Consider the following 19,068-nt stretch of genomic DNA (forward strand, 5'->3'; position numbering starts at 1 on the left):
CTGGTACTGCCGTCGATGATTTGATGTCTGATCATCTTCATGGCGTCCTGCGACGAGAGGCCGGTACGAAAGCCAATCATGTTGTGAGTATAGATGTTGTTCTCTTCGAGATATCTGTTTAGTCTGTTGAGGACGACGTGCTCCGCCACTTTCCCGACGCAGGAGGTGAGAGAGATCGGTCGGAGGTTGTCCACGTTCGGAGCCTTGCCGGGTTTGGGGATCAGGACGACGTTGGCGGTCTTCCATTGCTCTGGGACGCTGCCGTTTTTCCACGTCTCGTTGATCTTCTCGGTGAGGTACGCCATCTAACCGTCGTCAAGGTTCCGCAGCATCTTGTTTGTGATTCTGTCGGCACCTGGCGCACACTTCCCCTTGAGCGCGAAAATGGCTTGCCTAATTTCCCCCACGGTGAAGTCTTCGTCCAATTGCGGACGAGCTGGGCCGAGGTAGTCGGAAAACCGGTCTTCCTTGTCTCCGTGCTTTATGGAAAGATATTTCTCCATGAGCTTGGCAACCAGCTCTCCCCAGGAACAGGATGTGGTAGCTTCGTAAAGGGCTCTGGCGAGCGTGTGTCTCAGAATGGATCTGGTGCTGCCCTCGTCGAGGAGATGTTTTAGCATGCCCCAGGACTTGCCGTTACGCATCTTTCCGTCGATCGAGTCACAGACCTCGTCCCATTGCTGCTTTCCGAGGGTCCAACAGTGATCTTCGATGGCCTTGTTAAGCTCGGAGATCTTTTTCCTCAATCTTCGGTTAAACCTTTGTCCCTTCCATCTTAGAAGCAGCGCCTGCTTGACCTCGATCAGATCGATGGGCCAGCCTACTGTCCACCTTTTCCACCTCCAGGTCGCTGACGATCTTCTTAGTTCATGACTCGGCGTCACTCTTGATTCGCTCGCACCAATCTTCCAGTTCTTTGGGGACGGGTGCGCTGTCGTTGCAACGGAGCTTACGTAAAAGCTCAAAGTCCGTGACAGTGAATTCTCTGGATTTACTTCGGGTGACTTCGAAGCGGGTCTCGAGCACATAATGGTCGCTACCAAAATTTATTGCGGTGTTACTCCACTCGGCTCCCTCGACGTTTTTCACGAACGCCAGGTCGGGGGTGGTGTCCCGGCTCACCGAGTTGCCGATTCGGGTGGGGAACGCCTTGTCCGTGATGAGCGTGAAGTCCATTTCGTTGGCGTTCTGCCACAGACCCCGGCCCTTACTCGTGTCGTAGACGTACCCCCACACGCCGTACGGTGCGTTGAAATCACCGACGACCACCAGGGGATGGGTGCCGGCCAGGTCGACGGACTTCTTGAGTATCGTTTTGAACTGCTGTTGCGAGTCCCTAGGAGTGCTGTAGATGTTGAGTATAAACACGCTGTTTCTCCGCTGGTTGCGATATCTCGTGTGAGCAGAACCTCCGCCATGACGTATTCGACCTTGCAACTCGGCAGCTTCAGGTCGTGGGACAAGTGTGTAAGCCTCCTGTCAACTAACGTGCACACTCGCCGACCTTCGGCCTGCACGGAGACGGCACGATAACCAGAGAGGGATGCGACAGAGACGAGGGCTTCCTGTAATGCTATTACTTGTGGTTTGTTAGGTACCGATTTTAATTATTGCTGCAACGGAGCCCTCTTATTGGAGTACCCCCTGCAGTTCCACTGCCAAATTTTGAACTCCTCCTTGGAACTATCCATGATTAGATAAATTGTCGGGGGTACCCGCTGTCGCCAAACGCCAACTGTTATGGCCCACATGCAGTCGTGTTGGAGGCTTTGGGGCACCTGAGGTTTTAGGTGCTGTGGCGGAGCGTTCAGGACGGAAAGCCCTCCTATTCTTCCGCCGCCCTGTACCACTTGTGGCAAATGCGCGAGAGTGCTTCGGTGGTGGGAAAAGAGGATGGCAGTCGCCTTCCAGGCCAGTGCTCGTGTCCTCATAGAGACAACACACATACGAGGAATCGGCTTATATGTACAGATGTGCTGGTTAACAGCCGTGTTCTCTCTACGGAATTACTTAATGAAAAAAATAAGACTCTCTGAGTATCCGTACTGCATCAAATATACTGATTCAAACGCATCATTCATTTAATAAAGAAAATAGCTTTCCAAAATAGGGCGGCTATTCGCTTAGTCCACAATCGTCATTGATGGTTTCTCCACAATTTTTCTATTGCAGCGAACAGCCGTCCAGGGTTTGAAGTCGAGGCAGACCCGTCGGTGGCCGCCTGCCGAAAAGTCATTGGAGGCAGGCAGCAGTAGCAGGATCATTTATTGGCGCGCGTCTATGCCGTAGCTGACACGTGGAGCGGACGTCATGGTATAATAATGAAAAAAATGTGCAGTAACCATCAACAATGACTTTGAATGTAAACGAAGAGCCCGATCGAACGAACGAACGAACGAAAGAGCGAGCATTAACGAAAGCACGAACGTTATCCATGCCTATTCTGGCCGCCGACCAACCACGAAAACGCCCGAAACCAAGGGGCCAAAAATTAATTGAAGGGTGATATTCTCAACACAAATGAGCGAAATTTCGGATAAGTAGAACGACGTAGATGTTTTCACAAAACAGAAAAGTCACAGTTTCAGCCTAAAGGCGAAGAGTCTATTGCGATAGCGAATTAGTACACAGTTATACGAAGAAAGGATGTCAGTTTTATCAGCTGTATAAACTTGGAAACATTCGTTTACTAACTGAACTAACAAGCGTGGTGTCAGCGCGCACGAGCAAACGTGAACACATAACACTCGATGAGCGCGGCCACTCGCTGTAAGAACGCTGGTGTGGGCAAGCACAGCAACAGCAGCGAGTGAAGTTACTTTCGTGCGGTCTATCGCTTCAACGCACGAGCGCTTAGAACAGAGCGCAAACAATGTTATGGGCCGTCTTCGCATGCCTTGTTCGACTCCGCACTTGTTGGCGGAGTCGTAGCCGTCTCTCTCCCTCCAGAGCTGCCTCTCTGCTTTCCTCACATGTGGCGCGCGAGATTGAGGCGCGATCGTCAGTTCCCCTGGCGCCCGGTCGCGAAATGCGCACTTGCCGCTAGTGTCCCTGTATGGTTCCCGCAGAAATCAGAGTTGCGCATAGGGCCGCAGTATGTTCCAGCTATGCAGTGAAGCCACTCCTCGCGCGTGCAGGAGGCGAATTCCGCGCGGTGTTCCGTTAGCTTTTTTGCCTGCCGATCGCGAGCTACATGCGCCCACTGTTCGCAAGAGCTGAGCAAGCTGATACTTTTTATGTAGGCTACGCTCGAACCATTGGCATAGCCGGAATGGCACCCTCCCCCAGGGTCCCAAACCACCGAAATATTGCTTGCATGTACATATATACACATACACAAACATACGCACGAACGTATATATATATATATATATATATATATATATATATATATATATATATATATATATATATATATATATATATATATATATATATATATATATATATATATATATATAGGGGGTAGGGCCCCCTCGATCCCCCGAAATAAAATCCTGACTATGCCGGTGGCTCGAAAAGCTCAAAAGCTCGCATGAAACCGCGCTGTACCTTGCAACAAAAAGCGGTGCCATGTTTTCCGGCATGCATATGAAGTTTTATCACCGAGGCTGGAAGGCAAGAAATGTTTCAAATGGTGTTTAAAGAAAATTTCCCACGCGTAAGGTGGACAATTATGTGAGCGCATTTTGGCTGCCGAAACAAGCCGATTACTGATCGTTGCCAAGAGAACTAGTGTGCCGGCGGTTAAGTCAGGGACCGTTAGCAAAGCGTCATTTATCACCAACAGTCGTTCACAGCAGCTGCACGTTTTCGATATATGCGGTGCCGAAACGTAGTTTTAAACGCATTTGAAATGTTCACATGCGCACATTTTATGCAAAGCTCATTTTCACGATTCATTGATACCGCAGGCTTACCAGCTGCTTCGTAGCAGCAAATCTTCAATTGCTAAAAGATTGAAGATGGACGAGCGTCTAGATCACATTTATTTTGTACGAGGGAATGAATTACCAATGGCTGCATGCTGGCAGAAGGGCAAGAGTGCTTGTTCTTGGAACTTTGGAGGAGGAGGGGGGGGGGAGGGCAGAATTCGAAGCAACTGGAAAGGCAAAAAGCTATTAAGAGTAACAACAGGTTATTTTTATTGCACTAATCACGCCAAGATGGCAAACTTACAAAGTACTTATTCACACATTGCAGACACATGATACATTTTTCTTTATCTTTTCATACTACTCGGGTGAATGTGATATAATGCAGCAGTTATTAAACACACAGCCATAAATTTACATTGCTCACGTCGACTAAAGTCGATCGAACAAACAAGATATTGCGGGCGGTAAATGCCGAAGCTATCGCAGCTGTCTCGTAAGTGGGAGGGCGCGAGGTTTTCGCTTACTACAAAACAATGAACACTAGAACATCAATCAACGTTGCATGAAAAATCAGAAGGCCGACAAAAATTTTTTAAAAAGAAAGGAGGGAAAAACCAGGGCGCAGCGGGTAAACTGTATCCGGTAATATTTACTCTGTTTTGAAAGCACTGTTCCAGGGCCTCATAGTCAGAACAATCGTACAAGCAAGACAGCGAATTCGGCGAGTTGGTAAACCAACATTCTTGGCGTAAATGTGCAGCGCGACGCAGACGTGTCGTTCATTCATTGTCCCCCACCTGTGTCCCGCTTCACATATACACCAAAAATCGTACAAGCGAACAACTTTTCATGCCACCCGTACGTATCTCAGCGTTAACAGGGGTGTTACTAGAGATAAATGTTGCTTCAGTGTAAAGAAGGCAAAACTCACCTCTGTAAACAAGGCGAATGCATCTCGCATATCCTTGTCCCTTCTGGAGCGGGCCGGTCTCTGCTGATACGCAGTAGCCACATACTGGTAGCCGGCGCACGTCTGCCCGTCCGCGCGGCAAAGCTCATTTTCACGATTCATTGATACCGCAGGCTTACCAGCTGCTTCGTAGCAGCAAATCTTCAAGTGCTAAAAGATTGAAGATGGACGAGCGTCTAGATCACATTTATTTTGTACGAGGGAATGAATTACCAATGGCTGCATGCTGGCAGAAGGGCAAGAGTGCTTGTTCTTGGAACTTTGGAAGAGGGGGGGGGGGAGGGCAGAATTCGAAGCAACTGGAAAGGCAAAAAGCTATTAAGAGTAACAACAGGTTATTTTTATTGCACTAATCACGCCAAGATGGCAAACTTACAAAGTACTTATTCACACATTGCAGACACATGATACATTTTTCTTTATCTTTTCATACTACTCGGGTCAATGTGATATAATGCAGCAGTTATTAAACACACAGCCATAAATTTACATTGCTCACGTCGACTAAAGTCGATCGAACAAACAAGATATTGCGGGCGGTAAATGCCGAAGCTATCGCAGCTGTCTCGTAAGTGGGAGGGCGCGAGGTTTTCGCTTACTACAAAACAATGAACACTAGAACATCAATCAACGTTGCATGAAAAATCAGAAGGCCGACAAAAATTTTTTAAAAAGAAAGGAGGGAAAAACCAGGGTGCAGCGGGTAAACTGTATCCGGTAATATTTACTCTGTTTTGAAAGCACTGTTCCAGGGCCTCATAGTCAGAACAATCGTACAAGCAAGACAGCGAATTCGGCGAGTTGGTAAACCAACATTCTTGGCGTAAATGTGCAGCGCGACGCAGACGTGTCGTTCATTCATTGTCCCCCACCTGTGTCGCGCTTCACATATACACCAAAAATCGTACAAGCGAACAACTTTTCATGCCACCCGTACGTATCTCAGCGTTAACAGGGGTATTACTAGAGATAAATGTTGCTTCAGTGTAAAGAAGGCAAAACTCACCTCTGTAAACAAGGCGAATGCATCTCGCATATCCTTGTCCCTTCTGGAGCGGGCCGGTCTCTGCTGATACGCAGTAGCCACATACTGGTAGCCGGCGCACGTCTGCCCGTCCGCGCGGCACCGCGTAAAACCTTTGCCACCTTCCGTGCCGTTTATGCAGTTTGGTACGCTGCACCCCGTCATACGGAATACAAGTGTCAATATGATATCTTTCGTATCACTTCGCCAAGGTTCTTGATTTAATATCGTCGAATAACGTACCTACAGCCCAGAGCCAATGAATGCAACGCACGCTCTACGGTCCGCTAATCGCAATGTCGATGGAACTGACGGAAACGAAAAGTCGGCATCGCGCACGTAAAGCTGGCTTCGCAGCGGCGCAGTTGAACATTTGACGTCATTATGCAACACGTGATAGCACTCGACAAATAGCGGTGCGAGCGGCGCCGGAAAGGTTATGGGCAACTCTGCTCCTTGCGGGAGCATGTACAAGAACACTATTCGCTACCGGAGCACAACGCCGCCCCGCTCCCTCCCTTCCACACCTCATGGCCTCTCGCCGACGGAGGAAGGCGTGTTGGCTCTCCGGTTTCTTCCTTCGAGCGCGCCAGATTGAGCCGCGAGCGTCTACTTCGCTCGCTCGCTTTCACTTTCAGCATACGACGCGCGGCGGAGGTGTTATCGCCCTTGGGCTTTTACCGAACATTACGGCAACGCCGACGGAAAAAATGCGTCTTTAGTGTCCATATAATTGCTATCGCAATAAAAACAGTGTGAGTGTTTCATCGCTATCATATCTGTTCCGCAAACACACGCGCTGAAGTTGCCAGATCATGCAAGAGCGGTACAAGATATAGCTGAGCGGATTTACGGGCCAGCGCGCGAGCGGAGACGGCAGCGGAGCGCTCTACGGAAGGTAGTTTTGGCTCAGTAATCCGACGCTCGGTCTAGTGGCGTCGAGCGGTGTCTTTAGAACTTAGTGGTGTCCCTGTATATGCTCCCAGCGGGAGCGTATAGAGGAACACTAGAACGGAGCGCTTTGCTGCGCCAGCTGTCGAACAAGGTTGGAGGTACTGCGAAAAGATCAGCACGCTCGCTTCAGGTTCTCGATCGTGGTCATCCAAGTCAAACCGTCGCCAAACGGCCTCGTTGCTGAAACCTTTCGCAAGATACAGATGTCCTCTTCAGTGGTGAAACATTACTGAAGCTTTTTCGCCTGCAGGCGAGCCAGCGCCGCAGTTGAAGAAGACGCCGACTACATGCCCCTGTTCGTGCCGGCGGTCGCCATGTTTGCTTCGCAAAAACGCTCCTCTGCTGCGCGCGCAAAGCTGGGAAGAGGATACCAGCGAGCGAGCGGCCCGCTCCGCAAAAACGCTGCCCGCCCCAGCGTACAGCACATTCGCAGTGGCGTCTCCGCTGGCCCGTAAGCCGGCTGAGCTATTACTCTCTAGTGACGAAGCTCCAATATTTTGTGCGTAATGGAAAAGGCCGTGTAGGTTATTTCACAACGTCAAAATTGTTACACGAACGGCCTACGTACGAGGAAGTTCCTAGAAGTGGAGGCAAGGAAACAAAGGTGAATATAACCAGACTTTGTCCAGCTTGCTACGTTACACGTGGGGAGAAAGATGGGGGAGTGAAAGAGAGGGACAGAAGGACATGAGACTTGATCACACTTGCACATGCACTAAGCTAGGTTAGCTAGGTGCAGCATATGTAAAGTCGGGCACTCGAGTCTGTCGCCTTCAGGTAGTGTAGAAGAGCACGGGTAGTTATCGGGGCTAATAAGATGTGAAGCCAGACTCCCTGGACCCAAGACACTTGCTTCTTTAAAGGGCTGATCGTCCAGTCTACTCAAGGCACACTGGATAATCGGGCGTTATTTGTCGAAGCGTGAACGGTGACACAGAAGATGATCAATGGTCTCTTCACATCTGCCCTCAGCGTAAATGGATGAATCAGCTATTCCAATGTGATAGTTGTACGAGTTAATACAGGCTGCTCCTATTTACAGTCGACACTGCATAGCCGTGTCACGTCGTGAAAATTTTGTTGGGAACTGCAGTGTATAATGATGCACACAGGGTGTATAAGTGATCTGTGGAGTTCTGCGGAGTATTCTCATAACTAAGCGGTATGTTATGTACGAGGTGGCGAAGCTCTCTTGCAACGTCTACTCTTGTTCATGTTATACTTCCGGCGCTCAAAGCGGGCGTAGCTTATCGAGCAGCGTCATGGACAAGGTGGTTAGCCAGGACGCCGCAATGTCCCGGCAGCCATTAAAATTGCCTGGCTGCTTTGGAATCACAGAGTATTGCCCGTCTGCAAGGTCTTTTTTTTATGCGAAAGCCTAAATGGCCCATTGAGCGAAAAAACTGGCGCCTTTCATCTGTAGCAGCGAAAGGGCACGTAAATTGCCATTGGCAGCTGTAGCATAGCTCTGAAAGAAACAGGCAATCATTGCGATTTGAGGCTGCCACCACAAAAGATGCCCAACGGTTTATTTCCAGCCTTTTTAAAGCAAACGATACGAAAAGACGGAAAGGAAACAAAGTATGGAAATGCTAGGTATGACGTCTACAGTCATGCTGATAAACTACAATCCGATACATCTTCTCATGCTGATACAAATATTAAATATGAAACGTGGTGAAAATTGCTGTTATAATGCAACCGTCGAGGTTCGTACGTTGCCTGGTTGATTTTCGTAGACCTGCAGAGTTGACACCACGATGATCTCTACCAGGCATTACTGTTGTGGGATCCACCGTGCTATGTCTGGCCCTGTGAACTTATTCTCGAGGGCTTGGAGCGTCCTGGCCTGTTTCACGGGTTTCGGCTGGGATCCACCATGCTTAGACAGTCTCCATGCCCCTGCCATTCGGGTGATTGACGTCCTGGCTTTTATCCCTATTCAATTGTTCAAGGCTTTCGACAACCTGGCCTTCCTCCGCGCTTGCACCGTTTCATGGTATGCGCAGCAGGTGTTGCCTGTTTTGCCTAAGCAGCCGCTGGTGCTCTGTCTTTACAATGTACCACCTTGGTGCTGATTTCTTGCTTACTATCATTGTGCGTGACCAGTCCATATTGAATGCGAACCGGAGTTCCCTCTTTGAGCGGCGGCAGTACCTTGCCCTTCGAAGACTGGTTATGCTTTGCCACTGGGACACTGTAGTGTCCAGTGGGCATTGCACTTGCCACTGGGCAAGGTAGTGCGAAGGTGCCGGCCTTGCAGCAGTTCTCCCAGAGAGCGGCCATCTTCTAGGGGCGAAGAACCATAGGCTAAACGATCCAACCAAAGGTCACCGCGGAAGTCATAAGTTTTCTTTAATGTGCTCTTAACAACCTCGACGATCGCCAATGACAGGAACCTGACAGCCCTAGCAGTCAAGCGTCTTAGCAACACTACGACAGTCATCATCGCCTTCGAAGGCACCTCCGTTCCTGACCTTCGTCAGGAACGGAGGCGCTCTGCTTCGCTGTTCGATGTCACCAATGCAGTGGACTGGGCCACCATATGGACGTCTGTCCAAATCCCCAGGACAAGATCTGCAGGGGCTGCGGCGCCAAGAACCCTGACCCCAATCACCAGTGCACCCCAAAATGCCGCCTATGCGGAGGGGAACACCCCACGGCAGGCAAGTCCTACCGAGCAAAGTTCAAGACCCCGCATATCGTCAAAAAACGAAGATGAGAAAGGAAAAGAGCACAAGCGGAAGCAGAACTCGATGCAGTCAAGGAATCTGGAGGAGAGCAACCCCCCGCCCTGCAAAAGCCAACATCCAGATCCAGAGGCAGGGCCAGTTCTAGATCGATGACTGCAACCGGGGCCCCTCGATCTCGCCAGCACAGCCGGTCGAGGAGCAGAGCCCGCAGTCGCATCCCGGGACCGGGCCGAGCCAGGTCGAGATCCAGCCAACGCCGTCAAGCACTCAAGAGGTCTAGGCCCTCCCCGAAAAGGTGATCTGGGCAGACGCGGTCAAAGGCGCGCCAAAGCACGGGGTCTCCAGGGTAACTGCCTAAGAACTGCGAGGCACCAATAACATAGACAATGAGATTATTGCTCCGTGCCATACTTTGGGATACGGTCACACCACAACCAAAGGCAAACAGTTCTGGCTGGACTCGCAAGACATGAAATACGCGCTCATCATGGATCCGAGCGCCCCAACGCGAATGGGCAATTCAATTGCGAGAGAAACCATCGAGAGGGCTACCTCTACATCGAGAGGACTACCTGGAGAAACACCCTAGGAGACCTAGGTAGCGACCACATGATCATCTAGATCGCTATCCCCCGAGTAGAAACCACCCCCCAGGCCAAAGCTCCAAATGGACAGACTGGGACAAGTTCCGTAAGCGCCGGAACATCAGGCTAGACGACGAGCCGATCGGCGACACTGACACATGGATCGCGGACCTGACCAGGGATGTCGGGGAGGCCACGCAAACCATTACACCCGAAATCCTGACAGAGAGCATGGATAGTCGCCTCGCTCACCTCTGGGAAGCCAAGAAATCCATACACACCCGATGACAAGGCCAACGGCTCAATTGGAAGCTGAGGAAAGAGATAGCTGAACTAAACAAACAAATCGAAGAGCACTGCAAAACCTTGAGCAAGCAACAGTGGGACGAAGTCTGCAACGCCGCGGATGGCCAACACCATAACGGAAGTACGTGGCGTCTGCTCAGGCACCTGCTGGGCGACACCCAAAGAAAATCCAAGCAAATAACCGACATGCAGAGACTTCTGCACAAAGAGGAAGGGGCGGCGAGCGAGAAGCAAATCGTCATGAAACCCTGAGACAAGTACCTTCCGTAACGGCCAATGGTCGAGCACGGCGGGTACACTGGCAGTCCCAATCCCAGGTTAGGTGAAGACTTTAGTGAGGCGGAAATCAGAACGGCACTCTAAGAGCTCAACGGCAAGTCAGCCCCAGGACCAGACAGGGTTAAAAACAAAACGCCCAGAAACCTGGATGACAAATCTGTCGCCAAACTCACGGGCTATATGAACAAGAGCTGGAAAGAAGTCCGCATCCCGGAGCAGTGGAAGAGGTCCAAGGCAGTCGTCATACCCACGCCCGGAAAGCCGTCGAGCTTGGAGAACCTACGCCCAATCTCTCTCACGTCGTGCGTGGGTCTTGGAACACGCCTTCCTGAACCGTATCAACAGCCATCTAGAAGAGACAGAGGCCTACGCCCACACCATGATAGGCTTCCCATCCCGCCTGTCAACGCAAGACGTCATGCTACAACTGAAGAACCAGGTCCTTGACAAGACAAAAAATACCAGAGCCATCCTAGGGCTAGACCTGGAGAAAGCATTCGACAACGTCGCTCCCGAGTCGATCCTGAAACAAGTTTCTAATCTGAGCCTGGGGAAAGGGCCTGCAACTACGTGAGGGACTTTCTGAGCCACCCGGACGGTTGGCGACCTCGAGTCCGAAGAAAGGACCCAGGGAAGTGCAGGTACCTCCCAAGGCTCAGTTATATCTCCGCTCCTTTTCATCCTGGTCATGCTGGGTCTCTCCAGCAAACTACGGGAAATCGAAGCAATCTACCATGCTATATATTGTTAGGAACGGCCTGCAGAGGCACCGACATGTAATGTTTTCTCAGCCAGCTGCAGCTGCGAGCGTGGCGAGCTTCCCCGAAGAAACCATGGAAGCCTTCGCCACGTGCCGCGGTGACTCGTTTCGAAGGGACGACGATGTGCCGCGTCACCCCCCCCCCCCCTCCCCCTCGGCGCCGCTATGACTAAACGCGGTCGGCGGACCAAGCATTGTTCGTGGATTCGCTATGTCCGCTGTTTGAAGCAAGGGAGCCACTGAAAGATATTTTGCGCCGCCGTCTCACGGGGCTTAGAAGTCAGGGACAGACGCGGTGGCCATTGTCTGCGGGATCAACACTGGGATGAAGAGGCGCCTGCTGGAGCCAAGACCTCGTGTCTCCAAGAACCCCCTCAGCTTGGCGTGGTCAGTAAAACCTGTGCGGAAGTGTGTGTAACCCTCCTCCAAAAAGGCGGGTCGACTATGATGACGTTGGACGCTACTAATTGGCGGTGAACTGCCATTTTCCCTCACCTAGGGATCTAGGGAGGACGGAGTGTTTATAAGCAGCTGTTGTGCGGCTGCTGAGGGTGCTTTTCTCTCGCAGTCATGCTAGACTGATGAACTGCAACGTCCTTACGTATATACTGTAAATGAACCCATATTCCTCGTCCTCGATGAGAAGCAATCCTTCCCTTCAACAACGTCCTCAGCGTGGATAAGTTGGACGACGGCATGGGCCAGCTGCCATCTATTTCATGCTCGACTCCAAACTTTACAATATGCAGACATTATAATGATCTGGGCGGACCACGGCAGTGATGGCCAAATTGAGAACGCACTACAAACGGCCATTCACAAAGTCGAAGGGTATCTCCAAGGAGCAGGACTCAATTGCTCCCCGAGCAAGTCCGAACTGCTCCCTTACCGGCCCACGCGCAGAGGCATGCCACCATAGAACTACACGGGACCCCGGGAGTGCCAGGAAATCGGCCTGCATACCTAAGACGGAAACGCAATCCCCAAAGTTAACAAGATCAAAATCCTCGGAATGATCATTGAGACCAGCGGAGCTAACGGCGAAACCGTGAGGAAGATCGAAGGAAAAGTCACCAGCGCCACGAGGCTCATAAAGAGGATAACCAACAGACACACGGGCATGAAGGAAGAAAACGTCATTTGACTGATCCACTCCTCCGTTGTCAGCCACATTGCCTACGTAGCCGCCTACGTAGCTGCCTACCACAACTGGTACGTCGCGGAAAAGAACAAGATCAACACGCTCATCAGGAAAACGTACAAGATAGCCCTGGGCCTCCTGGAATCGACGAGCACCGAGCTCCTGGCCCAGCTGGGCACACAAAACATCCTGATTGAAATAGCCGAAGTACAACGCATCTTGCAGCTAGCATCTCGCATCTCGCGGGAGGGCACATCATGAACAAGGTCGGCACAACGTACCACAACCAGCGCACCGTTTGACATTGGAGTAGTGGCACACACCTGATTTCACTCAACATCGATTGCATTCCCGCAATCCATCTATGCAACTGCGGCTGTTACCAGGGCTTCCGCGTAATGAGGAAACAATGCTGTGCCGCTTACAATTGGGCGTCGCATTCACGAATGCATATACGTTTTTGATTGGAATGGCTGATAGCGCCGAGTGCAATGCCTGCGGTGTCGAGGAAACTATAGAATATCTGCTGTGCTACTGCGCATCTTTTGAAAATGAGAGACAAGATATCTGCACAGCTCTCAACCTGTTAGATAGAAAACCGTTCACCTTGAACAAGATCTTGGGACCATGGCCTCGCATATCGCAGCTACCAAAGGCCACAAAAGCGCTGCTGCGATATTTGAAAGCTACAGGATTGAGTCAGCGTCTGTGATCCGGACTGAGTGACTGAAGGATATCCCCAGTGGACTTTCTCTTCTTTTAATCTTTCCATCCCCTTTTCCCTTTCTCCAGTGTAGGGTAGCCAACCGGGCTCAGTCCTGGTTAACCTCCCTACCTTTCATTTATAATTTGCTCTCTCTCTCAACAAAATCAGAGACACCGTTACGGTGACAAACAACCCAAGAAACGTGCACCCTGATTACAACCGAAGCAGAGAGAGAGAGAAAGCAAGGACAGGAAAGGCAGGGAGGTCAACCAGAAGCGCACCCGGGTTGCTACCCTACATTGGGGGTGGGGGAAAGGGGAATAGAAAGAGGAAAAAGTTGAGAGAGTAAGCACTGAGTGCGTGTGGGAGGGACACTATTCACAGGGACACTATAAACGGTCTCTTAAGCCGGTGCACAAGTGTTGTACTATAGTGCACGAATCGCTTTTCGGTGCCAGTGACGGGTGTGGCCACGGTCCTAGTATCTTTGACTCGGTGAACGGTCTTGAGTCCAGTCGGTGTAAAGTTGCCCACAGAGAGAGGCGTTGTACATCGTAGCGAGGGCAGGTACATAATAGGTGCTCGATGGTTTCCTCGCACCCACAGGAGTCGCACATCTGGCTCTCGGCCGAGGCAGAAGAAAGGCAAGAGCCGAGGCTCTGCTCCGTTCACTCGGCAAGAAGAGAAACGCGCGCTTTCTCGACGCAGCCGAATATCCGAACGGCCATAAATGCACCGCCGTAGCCATAGACACAGACACCAAAATCAGAATCGCATGCAGTGTATGCACCAAATACCCGGAAATAGTGGAGGACGTAGCGACGCGCTGGCCCTCACTGAACAGAAATGTGAAGTCGTACTAAGCGACTCGCAAACGGCAGTAAAGAACTACGCCAAAGGTAGAATTTCCAAGGAAGCCCTGGCCATTCTGGCCAAAGTGGGCAAATCCAAAACCGCGAGCTCAATGATCGTATGGTTCCCCGCGCACATCACCACGGAAGGCGACGCGCTCGCGAACTTAAACGATACGGCGCACCGGACGGCGCGAGACATGACCCGCCGCGCCGATTAGGGCAACGCCTCTCGCACGATAGCGAATACTCCTCGCGCAGAACGGGACAGGCTCACTAAATACAATGACATAACCAGTGCATACCTAAACGCCAGAAGGATATACTCACCGCCGAGTCCCAAATTGAACAGGAGGCAGGCCGTCGTCTAGAGCTGAACTCCTTCCCTAACCCATTCCATCTGAAAGGTATCTTCCTAGATAAGCATCACGACGACACGTGCAAATTGTGCCAGGAAGGACCAGCAACCCTCAAACACATGCTGTAGGCGTGCAATGTAGTTGTAGGAAGTATAGCAGTTGCTCCTGAAACCCTGTCGTCGAGGTGGGCCGCCGCTCTGCGCATGTCAGGCCTCGGCATCCAAACGTGGGCAGTCCAGCAAGCCCGTGAAGCGGCGTTGAGGCAGGGCCTTGACGTTCCCCCGTGGGAGACCTAACCCCGGGTCACGTTAAACCTTGCAGGACATTCAATTTAGTTGTATTCATCCATCCATCGTAACAACCTGGACCCCCTTCTCTGCCAATCCATTTGATCGCGGGGAATCTGGACTCGATGCAAACTACTGAAAGTACTATATTTGTGAAAACACACGGAACTCTTGCGATCCAAACAGGGGCCCATTGTCAGTACGTACTTGAACCAGGAGGCCGTAGTGCGAGAAAATAGATATTTTGGCTATGACTTCATTTGACGTTGTGCCTCCGATTCTCTATATCAGAGAAATTGGAGTGGGCATTGTATACCATCACATAGGAGGCTCCCCCAAACTGTGAAAAGTCAATTCGGACAAGGTGCAATGGCCTATCCGGGGTGAGCTGCATGAGAAGGGGCTCACCCTGCTGATAATATGCATACTTTTGGCAAGTACTGCACCCCCGCATGAACACATGAGTAGCACTACTGAGTCCAGGCCAGAATACCCATCTCCGCGCTCTGGCATTACATTTATTCAGTCCGAGGAGTCCTTCGGGAATTCGTTGAAGAATTTCTCCTCTCATAGCTTTAGATATGACTACTTTGCAGCCCTTCAGTAGTATTCCTTCTACCACACATAATTCTCCGGGCTTGAGTTCACCTTCGACGGTGGCACCCTTTGAAATTTGCTCTCACCTCGCTTAAGTACGGGTCATTATAGTTTCCTTTTCCAGGCACAATTTCATTGGCGTGCTTACGATGCTGGAGACGACCTGTACAGCATGATGTGGGCGTCTGTTGGTGCACTCGCCGACTGTGATGGCACAGGTGCAAGCGACAACATGTCCGCCAGAACCAGGTCCTTGCCAGGCACGCACTACAAATTGTAGTCATATTGTAAAAGCCTGATGAAAAATCGCTGCAATCGTAGTGGCATGTCTCCAAAGTCCTTTTGGGAATGGCAAGTTGGGGTCTATTGTCAGTTTCGATCCGTACCTTTCGACCATAAACGAAATGAAACTCCTCGCATGTGAACACTATACCCAGCGTTTCCTTTTCGATTTGCGAATAACATGTTTCGCGATCAGTTACGGTCCTCGACGCATACGTCACTGGTCGCCAGTCACTTCCATGTCGCTGCAGCAGTGCCGCACCTAAACCAGTCCCCGAAGCGTACGCAGGGGTCTTCGTGTCCTTTGCTTCGTCAATGAGCACGAGGACCGGAGGGTTTGTCTGCCAATTCACGCTCATGCGCAGCGGTCCGCTCAAACATGACGTTTTCCTTTACGAGGCTCCTCAGCAAGGTGGTCTTATCACTCATTCACGGGACATACTTGCGATAATAGTAGACAACACCCAACATTCTGCGCAGCAAATGCCTATCTGTGGATGTCGATACCGAATGGGCGCTTTCAACCAGGTTGGTTGAAAGCGCCCATTCCATGCGTATCCATGCTCCCCTATTACGTCACCCAAGAACTCAATTTCTTTCAAACCAAACACGCATTTCCACAGGTTCAAAGTCAGACCCGCTTGTTTAAAATTGTGGGGTTTTACGGGCAAAAAACACTTTCTGAGTATGAGGCACGCCGCAGTGGAGGACTCCGGAAATTTTTACCACCTGGGCTTCTTTAACGTGCACCTAAATCTAAGTACACGGGTGTTTTCACATCCCCCCCCCCCCCCCATCGAAATGCGGCCGCCGTGGCTGGGGCCTACTTGTTCTGTCCGTTTCAGCACTGCATGCAGGCGTTCGTTATGCTGCTGCTCGCTGTCGCCTCAGACTAAAATGTCTATGTATATATGAACGCCTGCCAATCTCTCAAATATTTGTTGGTGTTTTCTGGAAAACTTCGCTCGCTGATGGTATTCCAAGACGCAGAAAACGGTAACGCCCAAATGCTGTCGCAAAAGTGCGCGCTCGCGAAGTAGCTTCGTCCAACGGAATTTGGTGGAAGCCTGCCTTGGCATCTAACCGGGAAAAAATTTTGCACCCGACAGCTCTGCCTCAATCTCTTCCCTTGTTGGCATTCTTGATAATAGAAGCCACTTCCATGCGCTCAAGTTCTTATCGAATAGGCTCCCTGAGGGACAAGGGTACCTGTCGGGCTGGGTGGACAACAGGAACCGCATCTGCCCGCAGGACCATCCAGTATCGCTTTTCTACACAGCCCGTAGCCTGAAACATGTCTCGAAAGGCCTTTTCCGTTGCCGACTCGATCCATTTCACCGTATCCACAGCTTTCGAACGAGCGCAAATTGCTGACATGTCTGCAGCCCTAGTATGGCCTGGCGGCCTTTCTTGACTACGAAGGAGGTCACGGCGTGTGCCACATCGTTCATCAAAAGAAGCTCTTTGCCATATCCGACATGCTTGAGGGCACTGACATTATACGCTTTCAAAACTGCAGTGCTTTTCTGCAGTTCTGCAGCTTTTTTTTAAAGGCGGAAAAGAGACAAAAGAATTATGTTGCCTTGTGAAAATGTGTTCACCTTGAATCTGATTCCGTGGCCGCATACCTTTCCACTCACTGTCCAATCTGCGCTTGCACCGTCACTCACCTCGCAGACGCCGATATCCAAATTGTCGAACCCGTCCTCTGCCTTATCTTCTTTTACTTGGTCTATTTGTTGACTCTGGCGACGCGTGCAGTGTATACAGCAAAATGGCTCAGCTTCTCGCATGCATAGCATATCTTTCCATACACTAGACATTCCCTTTGTGCATGCTCCTTGTTGCATTGCCGGCACCGAAACCTTTTCGGGTTGCGCTCAGCCCTGTGGGCATAGTCCACTTGCAGCGTTTCACTCGGCCCAGCAGCATTCTGTCGCGATGAATCCTCGGCTGCTTTGCACATCTGCTCCGCCTTCTATAAAGTTAGGTCCTTTTCTCGCAGCATTTTCTTTCTGATCTTCGAGTTGTTTGTGGCAAAAACCTGATCCCTTATTATAGGTTCTTCTAGCGTGCCGAAACTACATAGCTTCGCCTGTTTAACTGCCGCAGACATCGCTCAAACAGCTCTCCTTCATTGGGCATGTGAAAACGAAAAAGGCGCCTTTCATACACCTCGCTCTCTTCGTTGACACAGTACGCCTCAAACATCCGCCGCACTGTCAGGTAGTTTTCATTGCTTTCACCCTCTGTGAAAGAGTTCTTATAGACGTCGAGGGTCTCTTCACCGGCGATGCTAACGAGGATCTCTGTCTTGGCGGCTTCCGTTCTGGTTGGTGTAGTGGACGTTGCAGTGAAGAAAAGCTCCAATTTCAAGGCGAAAGCCTTTCTATAGGGTCGTGGTGAAGTTTGTGTCAGCCGACCTGACCACCGGAGTGTCCACCGAAGCGTCATCACGCCATGTGAAGACATATTAAAGAATGAAAGATGATTGATAATGACAGTTAGTGAATGATAACGAATGGTAGGTTAATAATGACTTGTAATGACTACTAATGACTCCGAAATGGCCAATATGTCTAACGGCGGCTTGTAATGACCACAATTGATTACAACTGACTAAAAATGCTTAGTAGTGAGCTGTAATGACCAATAATGATTGAAATGACTTCTAATGACTAGTAATAACTACGAAATGATCAATATGTCTAACAACAACTTGTAACGACTACAATTCATTAGAAATGACGAAAAATGCTTAGTAATGACCAGTACTGACTAATGACTGGAATGACTTGTAATGACTACTAATGACTATGATAAGATTAGCATGTCCAGCGACGCCTTGTAATGACCACAATTGATTACAAATGACTAAATATGCTTAGTAGTGAACAGTAATGACTAAACGAAAGAAGAGAAAGAGAAGAGGCAAGGAGAATGAGGCGAATTCTGAGAAGAAGAGTACGCTTTCGCCGTTCACCTCTTAAGATATATCTTAAGATGCCTTGTAATTTTTCGCTTGAACACCTGCCACTTTCTTCGTATACTCCCAGATAACTGCAGCGGTTCTGCAAGCTTGACTGTATCCATTTCGGCGAGTCTTCGGCACTTCTGACACCATGTAACATATGGCTAAAAGAAATAGGCAGTCATTGTGGTTTGAGGCTGCGCCCACAAAATATGCCAGGTGGTTTATTTCCCGCCATTTTAAAGCGAACGATACGAAAGGAGGGAAAGAGAACGAGATAAGGAAAAGCTAGGTATGACGTCCACAGTCATGCTGATAAAGTACATACCGGTACAGCTGCGACGCCACGTCACGAGCACGCCTTGACGGAGCAGAGCGGGCGAAAAGGAGCACCTGGTGTAGCGATAGCGCGCCAGGCGTTGCGTG

The 19,068-nt window shown here is 50.3% G+C and overlaps 1 long non-coding RNA gene across 1 annotated transcript; it reads right to left on the minus strand.

Moving 5' to 3' along the window:
• Positions 1–3,999: 3,999 nt before the first annotated feature.
• Positions 4,000–17,378, minus strand: LOC139056012 (uncharacterized). Its single transcript, XR_011512091.1, has 5 exons — positions 17,342–17,378; positions 5,855–6,023; positions 5,062–5,147; positions 4,810–4,998; positions 4,000–4,102 (listed from the first exon to the last, which is right to left on the minus strand). It is a non-coding gene; the product is annotated as an uncharacterized lncRNA (long non-coding RNA).
• Positions 17,379–19,068: the final 1,690 nt, after the last annotated feature.

Source organism: Dermacentor albipictus, chromosome 1 (assembly GCF_038994185.2).
Source record: "Dermacentor albipictus isolate Rhodes 1998 colony chromosome 1, USDA_Dalb.pri_finalv2, whole genome shotgun sequence".
Taxonomy (NCBI): domain Eukaryota; kingdom Metazoa; phylum Arthropoda; class Arachnida; order Ixodida; family Ixodidae; genus Dermacentor; species Dermacentor albipictus.